This window comes from Nipponia nippon, unplaced genomic scaffold, assembly GCF_047370975.1.
Source record: "Nipponia nippon isolate SJK-2023a ecotype South Korea unplaced genomic scaffold, ASM4737097v1 scaffold_21, whole genome shotgun sequence".
NCBI lineage: Eukaryota > Metazoa > Chordata > Aves > Pelecaniformes > Threskiornithidae > Nipponia > Nipponia nippon.
In genome coordinates, this window is record NW_028262338.1 from 6,388,561 (window position 1) to 6,403,741 (window position 15,181).

The following is a 15,181-nucleotide window of genomic DNA, read 5'->3' on the forward strand; positions in this document are numbered from 1 at the left end:
CAAGGAGGACTGTGATATGACAGAAAGTTGGACAGCTTTGGCTGAAGTTTAGTGATTATATTGAGGGCAATTATTGTCACGATTTGTCTAATTTCTGATTTCCCATCCCTGCACGAGCAATTAGAGTTCTTTGTAACATAAAAGCATTAAGGCACGATGCTTGCAATCTATTTGTGTGCTCCCTTCTGAAGTTCACTAGCCATTTAATCTTGCTAAAAGTAGAACTGGACAATTATAGCACACACTCTGCTCTTTGCTTCCTATGGTGTGCACAATTTCAGTCAGCCTTCCATGTCTTCGCCACATTTTCTGTGATTACAGTTCAGTTTTTAAGTAAACCAACCAGATGACCAAAACCCAAAATAAAACAAAGGAAAAAAATAATACTACAGGCATAATAGAAAATTCTCTTTGAATATAACACACATAGAGCAGAAGATTTCTTAGATTTCTTCTTCTCCCAATTGCATGTTCTTCATTGTTTGAATATATATACTCTACCAATGCATCATCTTTTGAAAATAAATATTCTTCAGCTTTCGTAGCATTGGAAAGATAATTATAACAGGTATGTCAGGTAATTAATGTCACTTTCACAGCTAAGGTTAGGTCAGCTTAGTTAGGAAGCTAATGTACTTCACCTTGAAGATTATGATTCAGTTCTAACATTATCCTCAAATTAAAAGTTCATATAAGTTAGCATCAGCTCAGTTCTTTCTCCTTGTAGTTCACATTGTCCTAAAGTGCTCCCTTGGGTCCTTTTGCTTGGGAAACCATTGACGTTATTCTTACTTTTATTTCTCAATAAGCCAGTATGGCTCTAACTAGGTTAAAAGAATAAAGAAATCATGATGAAAGCAGGCAATTGAAGATTTCAGGATGACATTACCAAATAAAGACCTGAGAAGAAAGTATCAAACTGGTATTTGAAACTCCATAAACATGGAGTCCTATAATAAATATTTATGAACATTTTATGTCTGCATTCAACTAAGGGCAGCTATTTATAACAGACGCTTACTTGCTACAAACAACAAAAAATTCCATTTAGAAAATCTACACTTTGTAATTTACGGGGAAGTTTTAGTCTGCGATTAATTAGACGATAGCCAAGAGCACTCAGGAAGACAAAGAAAAGTTGAAAAGCCCTCTGTTAAGAGTGCTTCCTGGAGGACTATATATACTAGGTGTATGGTTCCATCTAAATATTTAAAAGATGAAAAATGTTTAAAACCAAATTTCTAAGTACTGTCATTAGTCCAGACGTCAGGTCTTCAAGTGCCAGGTTCAAAGCGATGACTTGTTTCCAATGCCAGTAAAGAATCCTAGAAAACGACCATTCCACATTTTTGAAAGATGTAAAAATTTTATGTCTGTCTGCCGCAAAAGTTGCACACATGGGCCACTGAAGGGCATTGCTAAACATGAGTTATCCCTGATAATGGAAAGACTAGAAATAGCAGTGCAACTGTATTAGCTGAAGGTTTACGCTGAAGAACTGCAATCACCAGAAGACTTCATATAGGTAATGACAGGCTTTTGAACCCAGTCTAACTTTATCATAATCAGGGGCTGAAACAGGTTACATTTTACTCACCATGTAATTACATTTTGTACAAGACACAACAGAGTGAGAAATCAGCCACTTGTTAACTGTGTCATCTTGTAGAGCAGGGAGCATGCACCTCACCCTTCTGTGGCTCGGAAATGCTGCACCGGGGAAGCTGATCCTGCTGGAACTTTGCAGAAACGCGCGGCGGGGCACTGCAGAAATCAAAGTGCCCCTTGAGATGGGTTATAGCTCTGGGATTAAGGCAGTGTTATACATTTTGTTGAGCTGTGGCACTCTCTGAAGATTTTAATGAGGAGATGGCCAGTGGTTCCTGGGGTGTGAATCCCATCTTCACCTACTCTATAATAGGTAACTGCCATTAGGTAGTGCAGAGGTAATTGGTGGGCAGTGTGAAGAGAGTGGCATTATGAGTGCTGGCTACCTGCACTGTAATAACTGTGAGAGGTGGACAAAGCTGATCCGGGTTGGGAGAACCCAAGACCTGTCACAGGTACAGTAATTATGTACCAGAGACACTGAGAGAGGAATTCGGCTCAGCAGGTTACTGTCATGACTTCTAGCAAGTAAGAGGGCTTGTTACTGAAGAGTATCTCATTTCAAATGTTTACAGACAGTGACAGAATTGCTGTTTGCATTTCAGCTCATCAATGAAACTAAATCTTATTTATATGATTTAATAATCAGATGCATTTAATTATTAATGTAAATATAATACCAGGAAAATCTAAATAATTAATGATATACTTATAAATAATTTCTGTTAGTGAAATAGATTGAGAAAATGATTTGTTCTTAACAGTAGACTTATAAATATTTAAAACCAAATCCCAACAATGTAGTTTACAGACACTAAGAACCCTAATGCTCCTGAGCCATTTATACAGTGTAGAATACAGCTATTAAATTTGAAGATAAAAACAACTAATGACTTGCCTGGCCATAAGCTTTGATTTACAGCCAAGAAGTTTGAAATTATTTTAAATCTGACTTTCCACATTGCTGAGTGTTTTATAAATAAGATGTAATTGATTTCTAAAAAATCCTTTCCTTGAATCAGAGTATTTGAACACAGATGAACTAGGCAATGCTTGAAGTCATAGCAACTGATTTTGAGTTTTTGTTTGGTAGCTGGTATGACATGCAATTGAACCTGAAGCTGAATCTTTATGTTTAGCTACACTATGATTAATGTAATGTAAATTTGGGGAAAACATGACTTTCTGGTATATTATAATCCCCGACCACCTGGGGTAAATGTCACCAGCATAAATTATTACAGCCTTGGGACTGCTCTGATTTACTCTTACTTGTAATGGCTATAGAGCTCATTCTGACAGCCGCCATCATTCATATCCAGTGATGCATTTGGGTTTCTGACTTCATATTGACTTAAATGGAAAAATACATTGGAACCTATGTAGGAGTAAAGAGCACAAATAGCTGTTGGAGCCTGTTGGATCTGGATCCACCAATGTGTTCTAACAACTGCAAAGCAATGTGAAGCAGTCCTACTGCAGCCAACCAGTGGTCTTCTTTCTGCATCTTTAGGGTTTCATAATTGAAATACCTTATTTCAGAGAAGAAACTTATACCATATCAGAGAAAAGAAATCCTTTCATGAGAATTTTCCAACAGCCTATTTATTGTAACTCCTAAATTCAGCAGGTTACTCGAAAACACTACAGGATACTAATATTTTCTGTTCAATCCTGTACTCTTTGAATGATTTTTATGGGATGCAGTTAAAATTCTATAAAATTCTATTGGTTTTATCTCTCCTATTTCTATAGGTCACTTCTGTAATAGATGGGATTGTTTTAAAATAATCAGGTGGTAAACCAAAATATCACACTGATTACTTTGAATTATTGATGATCATGAAAAACATGATCATCGTGTTGGGTCTAATTGGTCAACTAATCAATCAGAAAAATGCTTTTATGACAATTCCCATAATTATATCCACGTAGCTGTCCTTGGTGGTGCGTGGCAGAAACTTCACCCTAAGGAAATTTTCTGAGATTCTGTATGAGTCCATTCACTTAGCAGTCAAAACCTTTACGGGGTCCTTCCATATGTACCCACTTGTTCAAAGAGATTTTAGTCAGCATGGTTCACAAGGAGAAGAGAGATCCAAATTCTATTTCTTCAGAATTAAATGGCAGTGTTTTCTTTTTACTCAGGTACCATTTTGCTAGAGGAAGGGTGTTAGAAATTTTAATGCCTCCATTTCTCTGCTCCTTTGCCACGGTATCCTGTGACTTGACAAGAGTACCCACTCGATGCTGGCAGCTGCGGAGAGCCATGCCATCGTACCACTTTCGGGGACCACGTGTCACGCCAGTACTAACACATTTGCTCCTTGGGTGACCTGGCCCCTGGCATGAGAGACGCACGGACAAAGAATGTGTGTACCCTGACACACACGGTCAACATTCTTGTCCTATGGCTTCATAGGAGGGAAGGGGTCTGGCGCGTTCACGTTGGGAGCATGTTTCTGCGTTGTTGTTACTCCTACTTTCTATGCAGTAACGATTCAGCCACTGGTCACTGGATTAACACTGTGCTAGGCAGAGCAAGGAGAGGCCCAAACTTAACTATGAGATGAGACATCAGGTATTTACTTCTTAGTAGAAAACGTAATAAACCTTGCAATAATCCCAAGTTATGCTGATTTGCAATCATATTCAAGTGCATTTAAAACAGAAAACAGTCTTAGCATTTCTTTTTGGGTTGTAAACTTTTCTGAAGTGCATAATTGTAAAGTATCATGATTTGCTTGTGAGAATATATTAAATTAATATCTGTGGCAGACTTTTCAATAGCTGGCATAGTTTTCAATTTATGTGTTCTAGCCAGATGCCCTTAGTAGATGCACTAATGCCAGCATTTCTTCAAGCAGCAGCGTAGAACATACCACCTGAAATAGTTGTGCCTTGGCTGCTCTCTGTACAAAAGAAATGGAACGTTTCTTATTTGATTCTTTGGGCCTCCCTTATCACTCATCGTGGGCAGAGGAGGACTAAGACGTTTATGATAAAAAATGAGGTTCATTACACTTATGGATTTTAAATGCATCTGATTTATCCAGCAATACATGCACATTATTTTGGCACACTATTTACTCAATACATTATAATAGTTTAAGACCATTGGGCAAATGCTTATTGAGGGACTTTTTGATCTTTACAAAATGTAATAGCTCTTACAAAGCTCTGAGAGACTTCTTTTCCTCCTTTTTTTTTTTTTTTTTTTTCTCCTTTGATTCTTTTTTCCCCTCCTTGGTCAGTGACCTGGTACAAATATGAACTTCACTGAAGCCAATATAATCTATCATGTTAACCCAAGTACTATGAACCAAAAATGCAGTGAAAGGCTATCAACATATGTGAAAAGAAACACACAACAAAACAAACAGGATCTTTAAACAACATCCATTGTTCCACTTCTCCCTGTCCCGAAAACACCCATTAATCTGCTCCAACGTACGCATAGAAAAATCTTCATTAAATTCTCATTTTCTTCTCCCTTCTTAACCATTTTCAGTTCTACTTTGTTATTAAGCAGTGCAATATTCAGAAATATGCCTTATAACCTGCTACATTCTCCTCATACAAGAGAAGTGCTTTCTGTGTAGTTCAGAGGCAGTACTTTATGAGCCACCCTGCTGCTGAGGAAGCACTCCGTAACAAATAGGTCCTTCTACTCAGAGATGTGCATCAGTGCAGCAGAAGCACTTGATTTTGTTTCTGTTTTCTTACAAAGGCCATCTCCTTGGCTGAGTGTCATCATCTACATGACTCCATCATCCCCAGATCTCCTCCCACCCTACCTTGACTCCTGTTCCACCTTCTTAATTCAACAACTCTGTCAAAGACTTCAGGAGAACATTCAAGAGTCACGCTGCATAAATACACAGATAAACAGATCTTTGCTGCTTTGAGAAACACATTAATCCCTAGATAGTTCTGTGACAGGAAAGCAAATGCTTCAGAATATATCCAGAAAACTTGGACAATAGTGATAGACAATACAAACCCTGTTGTGTTAGTTAGCATTATCCTCTAACCCTTAACAACGTGCATCTTCCTCACCACTGTGTAAGTGCTGTACAGGTAATGAATTCTTGTGAATCTCTCTTGGAATGAGAAACCAACTAGCAGTGGTAACCAGTGACCGTTTAACGGGGCTGGCTCGCATACAACATTTCATTGAATTTGAACATCTGGATGCAGCAAACCAGTTGCTTTTAATTTCAAAACTAGATTTTTACAGTCATTGAAGTGGCCGCACAACATAACGCTATGGCGTGCAGAGATATCAGCACTAGCTCCGAAAAAAGGATTTGGGTACCTGAAACAATATAACCACCTGAGTTCTGTGTTTAGCTTCATCTAATTAGCCCCGCCAAAAAGCAGACAGCACGACGCAGCCGTGCATCACGCTAACACGAACACCGCTTCCAGGAGCAGCCCCGGTCAGTTGTCAGCGTGTCAGGTACCTCCGGACAGCGCGGCAGTATTCCACAGAGTTCTCATCTCAACATCCCAACAAGTCTAAAAGGCAGCTGACAAAGCACAGGAGATGAGAGTTACAGCCGCTACTTTAAAATGTTAGCTGAAATGTTAAGTCCTGGGTTTTGATCTTCATGGGTTTACAGGAGGCAAAAATCACAGTCTGAGCATCCAGCTCTTCCTCAAAAGTGTTAGTACTCTGGGACCACTACATTCTGTGATACATCAGTCCATACTCTGACAGGTTCCAAATATGATGCAAATTCCTATTTCACAGCAGAAAATTCTATGCAACGTGACATGTAGGTTTAAATCAATATATATGCTGCAAACAAGGTTCTGCATTTGTTTTGCAGAATTTTTTTTTTGGAGTCCTAGGAAAAGCTTTGAGCTAGGGCAACGAAAAATGCTACCACAGTATGAGTGTTTAAAAGGGTGTTATTCTAGTAGCAACACAGGAATATTACTAGTAAAATTCTCCTGGGTAAACAAAATATCTGAAAAATGTCAAAACCTTCTTAGGAATGCTTTTTAAGACTTTAATAAAAGAAAAGTATCTGGCCACGTATCATTTTGTTTGTGTATGACATGCTCCCATTAAGCCTAAAATAGGAATATGAACTCCTGAATCCTGGAAATCTCTGTCTAGTTTTCACATTTCTAGTGATTTCTTATGTAATCTGGGACACAATTTACAACCGAGAATTGTCCTCTTTGGATTGATCCCCATTCCAGCTGCACTGTCTGTGGTCTAGGAATTTTATTGACAACTTTTTCCTCCCCTACATATTAACATCTTCAGGATATAATTATGTTTTGTGAGGTTTTGAAATTCTTGAAAGCTGTAGGATTACATTTTGAGCCACACTGAATAAACAGTTACTTTGTATTAATTTTACCAACTGCTGATCAGCTCTGATTACTGTATTTTAAGAGACCCAAACACAGTTCAGAAGGATGTTTTCTTAAAAAATATCTTCTGCTGATGAAATTAAGTAAAAATAAAAAGCTTTGAAGTTAAAAGACGGTTAATAAATATATTCCATGCTGTGTGTGCTTCTTTTACATAAATATTTAGGAATGTATTTTAGAGAAGTCTTCTAATTGCTGGGAAAACCACCAAAACTATTTTATTTGCATTCAGCCAAACAGCATGAGCAATACGATTCTCTTTACTAACTTTGTCCTGGGTTTCAGTCATTTCAACACTTGAGTAATTTCTGTTTTCATCCCCCTCCCAGCCCCCTCCCCCCCCCCCCCATTTTCTCTGTAGAGCTATTTTCTATGTATAGCTCTACATTTGAGATAAAAAGATAAGGATAACACAAAAATGGTATGGACTCTAATTCCTGTTCCTATGGTAGGCATGACCAGTCCTTTGGCTTAAATACTGCTCTTGATCTACAAGTACAGCTCTAAATGATAAGGATCAAAAGATGTTGTTTTCACATTACAAAACAATACAAAAGGTTTATATTTGTTCTGACTTTCAGATGTAACCGGTGCCATTGCAATATTTGAAGGGAAGTGCAATTACCGATATCTGCTAAGCTGGACACGTGGGTTAAGGCTTTTGCAAGACTGCTGTTAGTAAGACATGAAGGACTATCGGTCGGTGCTGATCAAAGGCACACAACACAAAGGCCATTTGGTAAGTAAGACTTGTAAACCTTGACTTCCGCTTATTTAAAGAAGAAGGATTAAGGAATTAGAACAATATTTATTAAAATGTGGCAATGATAAAAAAAAAGTGTGAGAAGGAAGCTCTTTCTATAGAATAACTAGTAAGGCAGAGTCAGAAGAACATGTAAGCATAAATTAAAGCATATGACAAAATGTTTTGTGAAAGTCTCAGTTAATAAGGTACCTTGAATGTACTAAGTGGTGAGTTGGAATTCTATGCATCTCCACTTTTCTCCCCTCAGATTCTAGTTGAAAGACGATGGAGAAAGCAAAAAATCGAAATGCAGAACATGAAAGCCATGTGTTTATTCTTATTTTGGTGATTTAGGAATACAACTCCTTTTATTCTGGAGGTCCCATGACAAGATGTCTGACTATTAAAAATCAGATACCTACTGAAAACTATAATGTAGCATTTATTTATGGTATACTTAGGAATTTGTAATCTAGATGTGTCTGTGACAAATTTATTTTTAAAAAGTCATACTTGTAAAGAGGAAGCCTGTAGATGACATAGATGAAATGGAAGATGCGTGTATTTTCTTATTCTCAGACTTCAGTCATTACTGACAGCAAAAGAGTCTTCCAAATTTTAGAAAACTGGTTAAAGATCCCCCATAAATGCTTGTTTACAAAAACTACACATTAGCGAATTAGCTGGAGTAGATATTCATTTTTAATTCTGGTCAAATTGCAGCTTAGTTGAAAATGTTATTTAGCTCCAAAAGGTATGAATTTAGATTATAGATAATATATTTTCTTAGAAGTTTGTTCTGCACTAAAAGCTGAACACAACTACTTTTTAATTCAACAGTTCATTTAAAATTGTTTAATGTTCAGTGTATAAAGGGAATAAAAAATAGGACACATCAGTTTTAGAATGACATAAATGTCATTATGACCTTCATGGATTTTCATATAGCCTAAGTAATCCCTGTAAACCAAACTGATTCAAATGCACATCTTCAATCATTTCACTGCTGTTTTGCCCTCTGCTGCAGTTTTATAAATCTCTTTCTAATACATCTGTTCAAAAAAAACAAAACAAAACCAAAAAAAACCCCCAACCAAACCACCCACAAAAAACAGTTGCTGCTGTTAAAGCTGTAAAGCTAAAAATCAGAGAACTTCTCAAGGAGACCTGCTTAGATACTGACATTCTGGACTTCTGTTGTTTTAATTATATTGTATCCTTGCCTTTTCTGCCACTTTAGTTAAGGTTGTGTCAGCATTTCCATTATAAAACCCTGTTCCTTGGGGTTTTATAACTTGCTGTTAAAAATTCCCTGAAGACTACATCTTGGCATACAAAATTTCATCCTGGAAGTGGAAATGTATCTATACATCTATAGATCCATAAATAGGGCTTTGGAGATATATAGAGTTTTCACATGAGGGTTAAATTACACCATTTCAAAAACCAAAGGAAGACAAGAGAAGTTTTGTAGCTTTATATGGTTTTTTTCTTTTATGGACAAAAAGCCAAAATAGCTTCCTCTTAATTAAAGCTTTGCATCTGCTAATTGCATTTGTTTATCCAAGGGAAAAAATAGACATAAACAGGTAAGTCGACTTATAATGCGATTTTGTACACACATGGTCTGTGTTTTGCTATGAAAATGTCAAACACACGTTCTATATATATTTAGTGCACCATGCTAATAAAAAGATGTTTTGATTACATTTATAGTGCTTAATTTTGGAGCCGGCAGAAGATATGTGTCGGAGGAAAATTAGGATTTTCAAGGTCTTAAGCAATGCTCTGTGTACAATAGTAGGTCTAAGCCAAAAAAATGAGAAGGAGAGATTTCTAGCACATCTGAAAGTCAAAGTGATGGTTAAAAAAAAGGATGAAAAGCCCACATACACTAGCTGTAGTCTGAGGAACAATATAGCAGGAAGTGCACTGGGACTCGATTCTGCAAGTATTATCAATCACAGTCTATATGGAATGTGCTTATGGAGTTTATTGTGCATTGCAGACCCTTTCAGCATGGATTTTCAGCTACAGGTACTCCCGCTGTCTAGTTTAAAAATTAGGCCAGAAGAGCAATTTAAAAAATAAACAGCATTCACTCAACTGGGTGCTGCAAGCCTAACCTTATGGTGCTGCTTAGACCTACAGATGAATGTTACAAAATATACTAGTAATATACAAACATACAGTAATAAAATATTTAATGAATACTTACAGCCCCCCAACTTAAATTTAAAAATAGCAGTCAAAATACGTTTTATTATTTCCTAAAGATATCAGCATTTTCTCAGTTTGTGAGCAGACATAAAAGAGCCCCATACTTATATGATACATAGGGAAGGGAAACTCTGGCTCCAGTAAAACTTCATGGCCATCTTTAAATCTCTCCTTTCTCCTGCATCATGCAACGTAATTCTAGAATATTCACGTTTTACAAATGAAATAAGCATTCTTTGGTAACAAAACTGAACTCATGCAAAAGAGATGAGATTAGCTTTCACTCTTGTCTGGGACGAAACACTCACTCCAGAGCGAGCCTGGGAATCTCTTCACCATGCTTCCACTGCATAGAACATACCCGGTTGATAAAATGTTTGCTCCCATTCTTAATACATGCCTAAATGCTGATGTACAAAAAATGATTTTAAAAAGCATATCTGTTTTGAGTAAGAGCTGGCAAGCTTGCTTTCTTGGTTCTTTTAAGTGATGCGGTTTGACCTAAATCAATTTCAAAGCTATACTTAGTCACAGCACTCAAACTCGATGCTCAGCACCCTATGTACAGACTAAGGAAGGATTAAAATAAAAGCTCTGCTCCCCTATTCATAGCTCATGTTCTCCAGCTCTTACCTTACTCCATTCCACTGATCATGTCGCAAGTTTACTGTTAGCTATGCAGAATCCACCTTTGCATTTAAGAACACGGCAACAACAATATTAATATACTGATCTTGTGTATTTCTTTGTCCTTGTGTTTTGAAGTCAGACAAGAATTACTACAAAATATTATTTCATCAGGGTAAAAACTAATTAAAAGAAAAAGCTAATGATAAGAATTATAATTACTATTCACTACAGATGCAATTATAAGGAGATAACTTCCAATTACAGCAGCAGTGGTGAAGTAGAAGAAGAACGACAATTAGTTCTTCTCTTTGCTGCCTGAAGACTGTTATTATTTAATATCCTGTGGGGCAAGACAGCATGGGTAGCCATAAAATCTGAAACAAGTATAAAAAAGGACAACTCTACTAATTTTCCAGGAGTTTGAGTGAAGTTGTTTTTTTCCTGGTGGCTGACTGCCGATCAGCCAGCATCATTTCAAGCAATATTTGAAACTTCCTTCCCCATTACACCTTTCAAATTCTTGTTCCAATTGCTATTGACCTTATCTAAGTCTTGATGTGTTAAGTACCAAACTCTATACCACTTGCCTTGTTTATAGAGCTTTTAAAATATGAAAGCCAGCCTGAATTGATACCAAAAGCAAGAAAAAGGTACGTCATCTTCAACACAGAAACAAGGAGGTGCAATGCTACTATTTTGCAGAAACTCATGAGGGCCTTCTGTAGCTTCAGAAATAAAAAGGAAGATAAGCTTGCTATTGTGAGGTGTAACTACGGGTATTTCAGCATTAGGTAAAATTTTGTAAGAGTAATATATTCCTAGGAAAGATATCACATATAGACTGCAATTTTTGACAAATGCTAAATTTACACTTTAAATGTCAACTTTTGAGTGGCATATTCCAGGCAACATCCAGCCTTTGGGGATCAATGACATGGCCGTGCAATAGACAGCTCTCTTTCCTTAGCTACAGGACGTATAACAGAGATGCTATTTGTGGATGGCGAACACTGAATTTTTAGCACATTTCAATATACCCAGTTGTGGTGAATAGCAACCCTGTTCAGGAAATGGATGCCATCATCTTTCCCTAAAAGATGCACATACCTACCTCATAGTGCCTGTGTTAGTGAAGGTAACAGATGGTAGGCTCTGGAGGATTCCAGCTCTCAGAACAAAACCACAGCCGTGTGCGGACATAACTGACTGAAATGTTTTTAGTGCCATCTGCCAATGGAGAGGAGAAAGTGACTGGTCTGCCTCCACCGACCTTTTACGGCCCCTTTCAACCTGTAGAGAGAGCGTCCTTGCTCTCTCTCTTTTTTCTATACCACTACTACACGAATACAGCTGTCATGCCATAGCCCCACTGTATGCAATCCTAATCCTGCATCTGGAAGTTTATGCTCAGAACTGATGTTTTCAAAACACATTCCTCAACTTTTCCATGCCAATACACGTGTGCATATGTGAAATATGAATGGACTGTTATGTTGTTCATAGTTAATACATAGGTTTAGTACGGAGGCTCAGGATAGAATTAGCGTGAGCGATGCTACGCAAACTAATATATCGTACTGCTCAGTAGTGACACATGCTACAGTATCGCAAAAGGATAGCTGTACATTCATCAGTGAGGGTGCCTGGCAATGTCATTCTAGTTTGTATTTCACCAGTTGCATCTGCATATTGAATGAGCATTCCAGTTCCAAGAACATGGATCTGTAAAGACATTGCATAGCCAAGAGTTACATTTTTATGTAAAGGAAAAATGAGAAAGAATCTGGATATTTATGAATAGGAAAAAGACCCACGAAAATACATTCTGAGGACACGTGGTGAATTTTCAGAGAAATTTGAGTATTGTAAGTAAGGTTGCCTCCATAAACATAACAATTCATGTAAATAGAAGGAACTGCTCCAGTAAAGTAGACCTCAGAATGTACTTAGATTTCTTTTTTTTACAGCACTCCGCCACTATCTGTCTTTGAAAGCTGTCTATATTAGATAAGATTCCACTTATATGTTCAGGACCATATATGCTAAAAGGAGAAGTGTATGCTCCCTGGGCCCAAAAGCATAATGTAGGCAGAAGGAAAATGAAACATCAACAGTTGCCTGCAGCATACCTGAAGAATCACCAGAATTGCTATATTTATTTTGCGGAGAACCCTGGAGATATTACTATGGGTTTTTTAGCACAAACCACACAATGGTAGATGATCTGCAAAATTACTGTTCCATTGTCTTCCTCTGACCATGATCTAAATCAATGGGAATATACCACCTTGATGAAGTTGTTATATATGCTGCCATGCACTGGGGGCACTGGGATGGATCACGCTCCTTTGAACTTGAATGTCGCCAATTCACCTAGCAGAGCACTGTGGTTTTGCACTAATCCCAATACAGCATTATTCTAACACAATCAAGCCATAAATTAAACGAAGTACATGATGTACATACAACAGCTGTGCCTGTCTAGACATGACTTTACCTGATTGAAAGTGAGCTCTGGGATCAAATTCCACAAATGGCTGAATCTTTACATCTCACCATGTGTTAAGTGTGTCCAGATGGCAGGTGATACACTAGTATTAACAATCTACTTTCCCTTCCCTGAAGTGTCTTTATAGCACATTGCTGATGTTATTGTAAAGTTAGAGGAGATTTAATACACAAATTATTTTAAAATAATCCTTGTGAGAAAAATTATATGGAGTGCATCCATGTGCTTTACATACATACATACAGTGTATTTTGTAGTGCTGCCAAGATAGTCATTGTCCATTTTCAGAAAAAAAAACAGAGATAAACAGATGTATAATAGCAACATACTGATTTGACCGCTTTGTAGTGGCACTTACACTTACTCAAAGCCATTCTTTTACCAGCCTGCAGAAACAGAACCCAGTCTTTTAAGCTAGATTTTGAGATGCTCTCCTCAGAAAAGTGGTGTACATTGGAAATGATTTGTCACGAAACTCAAAGTTTGTCCACCCTTCGGCATAAATACCTGTTCAACATGAAGGCAGGTAAAAATAATTGCCCCCACTGTGTTTCCACTGGGTATCTCAGGTACCACAAGTCAGTCATTAAGGACCCTCTGATGGCTATTAAATCAGCAGCCCAAATATATTTAGAACAAGTGTTTCTGTAACTGTGAAAGACTGGGAAAATCTGTAGAGTTCGGTGGCCTTTAAACTCACACTTCTGCACGATGTGATGTAGTGGTCTAATGTTAACATGCTGGGCTGCAATATCAAAGATTACAGGGTCAAGATCTCCTTGGGGTTCTTTTCTTACTCTGTCTCTTTATCCACATGCATTTGCTTATTTCAGCTTTTGGAAAAGAAGCACATTTAGGAGGACAAGATAGCAGATTTTTTTACAAGAGCTAATCTAGGTGCCTAGTGTTAGTGCTACTAAAAAAAATCAACAAAATAAATTGGAAAATATTTGGCATGTGAGTAGTTGGAGACTGCTTCACTTTTTCTAGCTTGTATCATTTTTGTAAAATAGCCTCATATGGTAAAACCTTAAGAGTACAGTCTATACCCAGTCATTGATTATTCAGGGTACGTGTGTGTGTAATCCTTGCTTATCTGTTTTATAATCCTCCCAATTTCTCCTAGAGATTCCAACAAGGTAAAAAAATACACATAACATACATAACATACAAAAACTGACACCTGGCAATCCTTTGTCCTCCAGGCACGGCAACAGGAGGCAGAGATGGTGATGGAAGAGCCACCGATTCCTGAGCTTCATAGTGTTTGTTTTCTTACGTCTCTTTGGGAAAAGTGCCCGAAAGCCTGTGCATTGGTGGGCTCTCTGAGCAGTCAAGAAGGGTATAGTTACGAGTCCAGGCAACCAATGATATCTGGGAAGAGATTCCTCTAACAGCACTTGGTAAAGTGGCACTGATAACGTGAATCGAGATTATGGGCATGACCCCATTACATGAACAAAGCAAAAAGGGGGAGTGTTAGCAACCTGCTGCAGGTTGCTCTGCTCCCCACGGCACAACCGCCATCACACAGCCAAGCAGTCACATGCCATCGCTCCACCTAGAACTAAATTGGCTCCATTACTGATCTGTTACTGTCTGTTACTCAGTCATGGGCTCTGTTACTGGTAGAGTAACTACTTACACAACAATGATATTCAACAACTTTTTCTTTCATTTATTCTTTTCTTTATGCCTTTCCCGTTGTTCCTAATAAGAGACAAGTTACTTACCTCACTTTCCGTTCTCGTGGGTTCACCATTTCCAGGTGTTGCCCTTCCTCTTAGGATAACTCCCCGACAGCACTTCCAGGCGGTCAGCAGACTTCTCACCTCAGTGCCATGTAATAGAGAAGAGCACTGCAGCCTTAATCAATAGCTGCCATCAGGGAGCCTTTTGTAGAATTCTGTTTGGAAAAAGTGTGTGGAACTTAACCTTAGATCTCAAGAAGCAGGCGCTGCTCTCGAGTTTTATTGATTGAAAAAATAATATAAAGCCACATGAAAATGCAGGTTGTAGGGCAAAGGAAGAGTTTTGTAAAAATCAGGCACTTGACAGGTTGAGTCTCCTAATCTGAA

General features: G+C 37.9%; 1 protein-coding gene across 1 annotated transcript in view; it reads right to left on the reverse strand.

The window, feature by feature from the left end:
- The window catches only part of TENM2 (teneurin transmembrane protein 2), a 1,190,981-nt gene extending 1,176,081 nt beyond the window's left edge, over positions 1 to 14,900 (reverse strand). Inside the window, exon 1 of the mRNA XM_087760050.1 lies at positions 14,837 to 14,900. The gene's annotated coding sequence lies outside the window, so the exon portion shown is untranslated. The remainder of the gene's footprint in view (positions 1 to 14,836) is intronic.
- Between the last annotated feature and the right edge of the window lie 281 nt (positions 14,901 to 15,181).